The sequence below is a fragment of the Coloeus monedula genome, assembly GCF_965178545.1.
Source record: "Coloeus monedula genome assembly, chromosome: 20".
NCBI classification, from domain to species: domain Eukaryota; kingdom Metazoa; phylum Chordata; class Aves; order Passeriformes; family Corvidae; genus Coloeus; species Coloeus monedula.
Genome location: NC_138800.1, coordinates 50,148 through 59,323, shown reverse-complemented (window position 1 = coordinate 59,323; position 9,176 = coordinate 50,148).

Below are 9,176 nucleotides of genomic sequence, written 5' to 3'. Positions count from 1 at the left end.
AAATCCTCAGAGCAAGCCCGCTGGGCTGTATTCTGGTACACTGGAAGGAGATAGTAGGAGCTGGGGGCACAGAAAATAAAAGAACCCTTATAAAATATTGTACCCAGTGGTGGCCACTGTATAAATTAGAAAATGAAGCCAAATTGCCATCTAATGGAACTTCAGATTATAATACCTTGCTTCAGTTAATGCTGTTTCTGAGGTGGGAAGGTAAATGGGAAGAAGTTTCCTACGCTGACGCATTTTTTTCTGTCCGAAAACACCCTGAATGGCAGAGAGATTGTGGAATCAAACCCCCCGGTGATCCTGTGGTGTTAGCTCTGGAAAAAGAAAATAATAAGGGCCGAAGAGGAATTAAACGATGCTGCTCGTCATGCAGTATAGGTCAGAGATGTACAAGGTCAGACAAAGTCTGTCAAGCAGCAGCTCAGGGACAAGATGATGATGAATTAACCGATTTGCTTAAGCCTCCCCTTAGGCGACAGGAAGAGGATGCGGACTCGGAAGGAACACCAACGCCAACCTCCTCTCCCCCGGGCAGTCCTGTCTCATCCCGAACCAGGAAACAGGTACTGATGGCACCCCTGAGAGAGGCAGTGGCACCTGATGGGGATACAATGTTAATTAGAGTACCTTTCTCTACTGCTGACCTAGATGCATGGTATAACGTTGCAAAAAATTACCGAAGTGATCCAGCAGGTACTGCTGAGTGCTTGCGACTTATAATCAAACAGCATAATCCAGATTGGGCTGATATACAATTACTATTGGGTGGACTAACAGAGACAGAAAGACAGCTAGTTTTGAAATCAGCTCGAGACTTGGCAGAGGACTATTACAAAACACAACAATTAGATGTAAAAGATTACTTCCCACTCCAGGAACCACACTGGAACCCGAATAGAACAGCTGAATTAAAGAAATTAAAAGGTTATCAAGAATGGATAGCAAAAGAGGTGGAAAGGGCTATTCCCAAGACCCTAAACTGGTCAGCTTTGTACGCAATAAGACAGGGTCCTTCCAAGTCACCATCCAAATTCCTGGATCGTCTGAGGGATGCAATGCATCACAACACATCGCTGGATCCTGAGACCGAGGTAGGGGTACAGCAGCTAGTATCTTTGTTTCTAGGACAATCCACAGGAGATATCAGACGTAAATTGCAGAAACTTCAGGGGCCAGAAGGGAGGAACCTGGAAACTCTTATTGGATGCAGCTTGGAGGGTATTCAGTAATCGAGAAGAAGGTTACAAGCAAGGGATGAGGAAATTAGTAGCAGTAGTAAAAGAAGAGAATAGAGAAAAGCTTAGACAAGGACCCCCCAGACGAGGACCTCCCAGACAAGGCCCACCCTGGCTAGGTAGAGACCAATGCGTGATTTGTGGGAGGTTTAGTCATTAGAAAAACGAGTGCCCAGAAAGAAGACAAGAAGACCACCAGAACAAGGGAAACCAAGGAAGAGGGAGGGTGGTTGCACACGTGAGAGAAGATTGAAGAGGACCGGGGGATTCCACCCTAGCAGATCCACTGGTTATAATGAAGCTAGGGGACAAGGAAAAAGAAACAGAATTTTTGGTGGATACAGGGGCAACATATTCAGTTTTAAATAAAGCCTTAATGCCTGTGGGGGATGACTATATTGTGGTACATGGAGCAACTGGCCAATCTGAAAAAGCTTATTTTTATAAGCCATTGAAATATAAAATCGGGAAACAATGGGGTATTCACAAGTTTTTATATTTACCCAATTCTCCAAAGGCTCTCTTGGGAAGAGATTTATTAGAACAATTACAAGCAACCATTATTTTTAGGAATGGGGAAGTTATTCTGGAGGTAAATGACCAACAGTATGTAGAAATACTGAGCCTAATATTAACAACCAAAGACCCTGTAAAGGAAATCAGGGAAGAGATAATGGAGCAAGTGTTCACAGGAGTCTGGGCCACAGATGTACCTGGGAGAGCCAAAAATGCAACCCCAATACAGATCAAACTCAAAGAAGGGAGACAACCAGTTAGAATTACACAGTACCCCCTTAAAAGGGAAGACAGGGAAGGAATTGGCCCGATAATTGAAAAATTCTTGGAGTTGGGATTACTAAAAGAGTGCCAGTCTGATTTCAATACTCCTCTCCTGCCTGTCCGTAAACCTGATGGGTCTTACCGGGTGGTACAGGATTTACGGGCTGTTAACAAGATAACTGAGGACCTCTATCCTGTGGTGGCAAACCCTTACACTCTGTTAACATGCTTAACACCAGAGCTAACTTGGTTTACCGTTTTAGATCTAAAAGATGCCTTCTTTTGCCTCCCTCTCCATGAAGCCAGCCAGAAAATTTTTGCATTCGAATGGGAAAGCCCTAAGAGTGGGCGCAAAACCCAGCTCACATGGACGGTGTTGCCTCAGGGATTTAAGAAAAGTCCCACCCTGTTTGGAGAACAGCTCGCAAAAGACATAGAGTCCTGAGAAGCCCCACCAGGAGAAGGGAAGCTATTGCAGTACGTGGATGGTCTCCTAATAGCTACCCGAACAGAAGAAGCTTGCACAGCCTGGACGGTAAGCCTCTTAAACTTCCTGGGACTCCAAGGGTACAGGGTATCCAAGAAAAAGGCTCAGGTGGTGACACAGAAAGTGATCTATCTGGGCTATGAAGTCAGTGCCGGGCAACGAACTTTGGGGCAAGATCGCAAAGAAGCGATATGCCAAACCACGAAACCCCGGACAGCGAAAGAGTTACGGACTTTTCTGGGGATGACAGGGTGGTGCAGACTGTGGATTTACAATTACGGGCTGCTCGTGAAACCACTATATGAACTCATTACAAAGGAAAGCAGAGCTCTCCAGTGCACAAAGGAGGCCACGCGGGCCTTCAGACAGCTGAAGAATGCCCTCATGTCAGCTCCAGCTCTAGGACTTCCAGACGTGAGTAAGCCATTCTTTCTATTTTCCCATGAGAAGCAAGGGATTGCCCTGGGAATACTAGCACAGGACCTGGGCCCATACCGACCGGCAGTTGCCTATTTCTCTAAGCAGCGAGATGCAGCAGCCAAAGGATGGCCTGGGTGCCTCAGAGCTGTTGCAGCAGTCGTGCTAAACATCCAAGAAGCACGCAAATTCACCTTGGGCCAGAGAATGACTGTGCTGGTGTCCCACACGGTGTCCGCGGTGCTGGAAATGAAAGGTGAGCACTGGCTCTCCCCACAAAGGTTCCTGAAATATCAAGCCATCATGGTAGAACAAGATGATGTCGAAATAGTGGTAACTAACATTGTCAACCCAGCTTCCTATCTCAGCAGAAATCAAGGGGAACCGGTACACCATGATTGCCTGGAGACTATCGAAGCTACCTACTCCAGCCGCCCGGATCTAAAGGATACCCCTTTAAGCAGCACAGAGACCTGGTTTACTGACAGAAGCAGCTACGTCATCAGTGGAAAGCGGCATGCTGGGTATGCAGTTACCACCTGCTGGGAGGTGATAGAATCTGGACCCCTGCCAACAAACACCTCTGCGCAGAAGGCTGAAATAATCGCCCTAACCCGTGCCTTAGAGATGGCAAAAAGACAGAAAATAAACATCTATACAGACTCAAGGTGTGCGTTTGGAGTTGTGCACGCACACGGGGCCATTTGGAAAGAAAGAGGACTGTTAAATTCGCATGGAAAGAACATCAAACATGCACAAGAAATAATGTGACTGTTGGAAGCAGTCCAGCTACCCGAGAAGGTAGCAATCATGCACATAAGGGCGCATCAAAAGGCGAGCTCAGAATTGGAAGAAGGAAATGAACTGGTGGACAGAGAGGCAAAAGAGGCAGCAAAAGGTGAGGTAACAATAACTGGAGCCTTGATCCCAGATGGACAACTTTCCCTAGAGGGTAAGCCAACATATAATAAAAAAGACAGGAAATTGATTAAAGATGAAAGGGGAACATTTAACCGAGAGGGATGGGCTATCAATGCAGAAGGAAAAGTAGTTATTCCCTCTCATTTGCTATAGGCCGTAGTTAGAGAGGAACACCAGAAAACACACTGGGGAACAAATGCCTTATATAACTACTTAATTGGGAAAATTATCGCTAGAAACTTATACGAAACTGTTGTGCAAGTAACTCGACTGTGCAACCTCTGCCTCCAGACTAACCCCAGAAACACCCCCAAACCAAAAATGGGCCAGATTGGGAGAGGTCATGGGCCTGGACAGCAGTGGCAAATTGGTTTCACAGAACTTCCAAGAAAAGGGGGGTACCGATATTTATTAGTGCTAACAGACACTTTTTCAGGATGGCCAGAAGCTTTTCCTACCAGGACCGCTAAGGCTCGAGAAGTAACCAAGGTGTTACTACAAGAAATAATACTGCGCTTCGGAGTTCCAGCCACAATGTCCTCAGATAGAGGACCACATTTTATTTCAAGGGTGGTACAACAAACCAGCCAACATTTAGGCATAGACTGGGAACTCCACACTCCATACCATCCCCAGTCAAGTGGCCAAGTAGAGAAAATGAATCATTTGATTAAACAGCAAATTGTAAGATTAGGGCAAGAAGCTAACCTATCCTGGCCCCAATCTCTTCCACTTGCGTTGTTACGAATTTGGACCAAGCCCAGAATTAAGGAAAAGTTAAGTCCCTTTGAAATACTCTATGGGAGACCATATGGAGTACAGAAAGCCATATCTACCCAAAGAGGGGAAGAGACGCTAACCACCTACATGATTGCATTAGATAAACAGCTTAGAGAAATTGGAAAACATGTGGCTGGAACCCGAAGTCGAGGTTTGGACGGTCCTGTACATGACATTCAGCCTGGACATTATGTATATGTTAAGTCTCTTACAGAAAAGACTCTGGAACCACAGTGGGAAGGACCATTCCAGGTGCTCCTCACCACTTACACCGCGATTAAGATCAGAGAACAGAGTGCCTGGACTCACCACACCCGAGTAAAGAAGGCTCCAGAGACCCCTTGGAAAGTGACCCCTGGGGATGATGAACTGAAATTGAAGTTCACCCGAACAAAATGAAAATGTCAGGGTGGCACGCAAGTATAACCCAGAAAATTGTTTTTCTCACAGTTATAATTGTAACCTCCAGCTGGGAAGTTATTCATAAGAGAGAGGACATATGGTCCCAAGCCTTTATGCGGGTTACTGGACTCATGGGGAAATATTCTGATTTTAAAAATTTAAACCTGTTGACTGTAGTCATGCACGGAAACCAAGTGTATGCAAAGCAAGAATGGAAAAAACAAAGAACTTGGCAGCTCCAAGGGACTGTAAGAAAAAAAATCAAGATAGGATGCCGAATGGTTAACGGGACTACTCATAGAAAAGCAACCCAAATCAGTGTCTCAACTACTCCTACAGACAAACACCGTGAGATCTGTAGTTTTTCAAGTGAAGCAGATTGTTGGTATAATTTTACATTAGTACAGACTGTGGAAGTGGTTTGTCTTTGGGGCCAAGACAGCAATGGACTCTCATTCAAATTCCAGATAAATGCCATGGCTAGGCCTACTACCTACTCTGACAATCAGATCCAAACCCAGGTCACATTACTTAAGTCTGAGCCAAAAGTTTATGAGATTGGCCCTTATGTAGTGAGGAACACAGGCCAGCAATTACTGCTGTTTAATCCAGAATGGTCTCTTAAGCGTGTAGAACTACTAATGCAAATTAACATTTCTGAAATCCAACCAGCCTGCTCCCCTTTAATTAACCCCCCTCAAAGGCAGAATGCGGAGAGACCTGACTGGCATGCTGGGAACAGGACTGGGAGTCATAAATGGGATTGATTCAGAGATACTGATGAACAAACTGGCCACAGGGACCAGTGATCTGACCAAATTAAAACAGCCCCTACAATCCTCCCTCTTAGCATTAGAAAACAGCCAGTGGCAAGTCTCAAAAATACTCCCAGACCTAGCAAAACTCAGCAACCTGGACCACGAACTGATATTAAACACACTTGGCATAGCTCAAGACAGCGTCTCATTAGCCCTTAGCTGCATACAAGCTCAATTATGGATGTAGTCCACAGCTTCCTTAATCATAAGAGAAGGTAATGAAGGTGTATTTCCTATTGAAATCCGAGAGGCTGTTTGGAACAATGCTACTAAAAACAGAAAGAAAGCTCCAATCCTGGTGGACCTTGATAAATTTCACCTATGACCCAATGACCAATATAGCTACTGCCTTCGTGCTTACGATACGGAATGCCACAGTTGATGTAATTCATCCTATTGTTGCATTGGGACTAAACCATAAAGGGACAGTTTTTTACCCCTCTGAACATAGAGTATGGGCTCGGACGGTAGGAGAAAAATGGCAAACGGTGAATTTAGAATCTTGCATCACATGGGAACAACAAGGATTTATCAGTGAAAGTAATACACTTGATGCCAGAGGCATATGTCTTGATGCAGAACAAGGCATTTGTCACTTTGAGATCCACCCAGACACTTCACCAAAAACTGTACTTGTATATATTGGTCAAGTGTGTGTATGCTTAAGAACTATCTGCACTTCTATAATAGATGACAATGTTATTAATGTAACTGCCATGAATCACTCTAATTTTTGTATTTGTAATTTTGCCAAAATTGTTGGGTGTGACTTTTCGTATTTAGCACCAGTTGTGTCTCATCAATTAGTAAGGTCTAACTACACCATTTACCATAAATTGCTACCCACACCTATTGGGATGGACCTAACATTAGTAAAGCAATTAGTGAAACATCAGGACCTAATAGAGATTTTGAGAGAAATCCAAAGAAATGGGGAAAAGACCTTAATCACCGTCCATTATGACACACAAGAAATCAGCAGAATCTTGCAAAGAGTAAAACAAGACGCAAGCCATAACTGGTGGGACTCGCTTTTCGGGTGGTCACCTACCGCAACCGGCATCCTAAATACGTTATGTCACCCCATCATTGTCTTACTAACCTTGGTTAGTGTCTGCCTCATGCTGTCGATCACGTTACTAATTTGGAACTATAGAGTACTCAAAAGGTTATCAGTTCTAACTACTTTGTCAAACGCACACGGAAAAACATTAAGAGATGCCTACCAAAAAATTCATTAGAAAAAGAATTTAAGTATTAGTAAAAGAATTTACTAACTCTTTAGAAAATGGGGGACTGAATCAGGGGACTGGGAAGCAGGAGAATTAGTTTGTCAGGAACAATGCATCCAGCTTGGCCAGCATATCAGGGCAGGAAGAAAAGATAAGAGAACTCTGATAAAACCAGGGGGGTCTCAGACAGACATCCTGCAAACTAGCTCAAACCAGTCTCAAAGGCCAGGGATACAAAAGAGCATGCACGGGGAAGAAAGGTTAAAAGTTCAAGACGAGGAAGACCGTCAGCCTTCCTCCAAAAGACCCCCGGAGACCCCTACCAAGAAAACACCAAACCACACTGCACAAGCGCAACGCGGATGTAAATGACTTTTGGGTTCATTATAATACGAAGCGGGGCTAAGTGATAAATATGTACAGGCGTGTTGCAAAACTTAATGAATATGGAACTTGTAACCCGATAAATACCGAGCTGAATGCAGCTGTCGGCACGCATGGCGTTGGAGGAGTGATCCCCCGTGTGTCCCAGCTGGAAATAAACATACCTACTTTACTACTTATTTAGTAGTGGAGTTCTGTCCGCTCTTCAAGAATAAAACTTATCCCTATCCTGGCAGGTTCTAACACTCCCTCTCACTCCTAATGAGTGAGAGAGCTTCTCACAACCGGTGGCCTCTCCTTGTCACCGCGTTGCGAGGAATTTTTCTCACTCTCTCAATGAATCCCCTGCACACAGGATTCCCAGCTTGAGGCGCCGTGAGAAACTTCCCCCGTCGTGAATCCACACTCAGGATCTCTCACTCGGGGTCTTAATCCCCCTTGGGTTGGGTACCTTCCCCTGCCAGAGAAAGGGCAATCCCCTGTCCGGCGGCCACCCAAACCTGATGGTCCCCGGGCAGAAGTTATTAACCTCCAACTTCCAAAGGTCCTAGTTCCCCAGGTGCCAGACCCGCCCTTGATCTGCCCTGAGGAACTGCCCTCCAGGCAGCCGTGGCCGGTGAGGCTACTGTGCCCCCCCCCGTTGGGATCTCACCGCGTGCGCCGGTGTCCCACCCGAGAGTCCAGCAGCCCTCACACCCAGTGCCACGCCACCCCTCGGAGCCTCCAACCGCGGAGGAACGGGAGCCTACGCGGGTAAGGGCGGCGAAAAGGAGGTACTCCCCCGTCTCCCCCTCCGTGGGGTCCCTAAGGGTACCACACTCTCTCATCCACACTCGCTTCCACACTCGCTCCGGGAGCCCGCTCCACGCAGCCCCCGCTCCAACCGGCCGCCCACACACACACTCTCGCACCCCCTTATGCCTCACCCCACTCACAGCACTACCCAGCGTACCTGCGAGCCCCGCTCCCTCCCGGAGGGCCCTCTCCCTTCTGGGCTGTCGTGCTCTCAGCCGCTACTCGGGAAAGCCAGCTGCCGTCAACGGCCTCGAAGAAATCCAAACTCCGGGTGGCAAAAATCGGCCAGACACATCTTCCCGGGACCTGTCCTTCCTCGGGACCGCCCAGGGGGCGTGGCTTATCCCGGACGAGTCCCAGAATTGTTGTAAACGAGGCCGAGACTTTTAAAGGAAAAGTCAACTCGTTTATTTGTTAACCGCTGAGAGCAGGAACCCAGGATAAGCCCAGGCTCCGCGACAAGCCAGAAAAAAAAACCAACAGTGTGACACACAGGGCATTCCTTCGGACTCAGGTTCCTCAGGAAGACCCGACCACGCAGGGGCTGAGCCCCCGGGGCCGTTTTGTAGTCCCTCTGATGTTATGATTGGTGGAACTCCGATCCTCCCTCTGGTGGCTCGTTGCTAGGGTCCTCATTGGCATTCAGCTCCATCAATCTCTGGGGCGTCGAGTGATTGGTTTGCCCCCTAACCAATAATTCCTCAAGATGTTTACATCATAAACCATTAAGTCATCTTAAGAACATTCCAGAACATTCTCCACTTTTCTGTAGACCTACCACTCTTCCCCCATTTGATCACACAGCAGCATTATACCCGTACACTCGCAATAATAATCAACTTATTAACTGTATATAACAAGTAACTATTAACTTCTTTTTAACCAAAAGAAAAACTTTTAACCATTTATTACAGCTCCA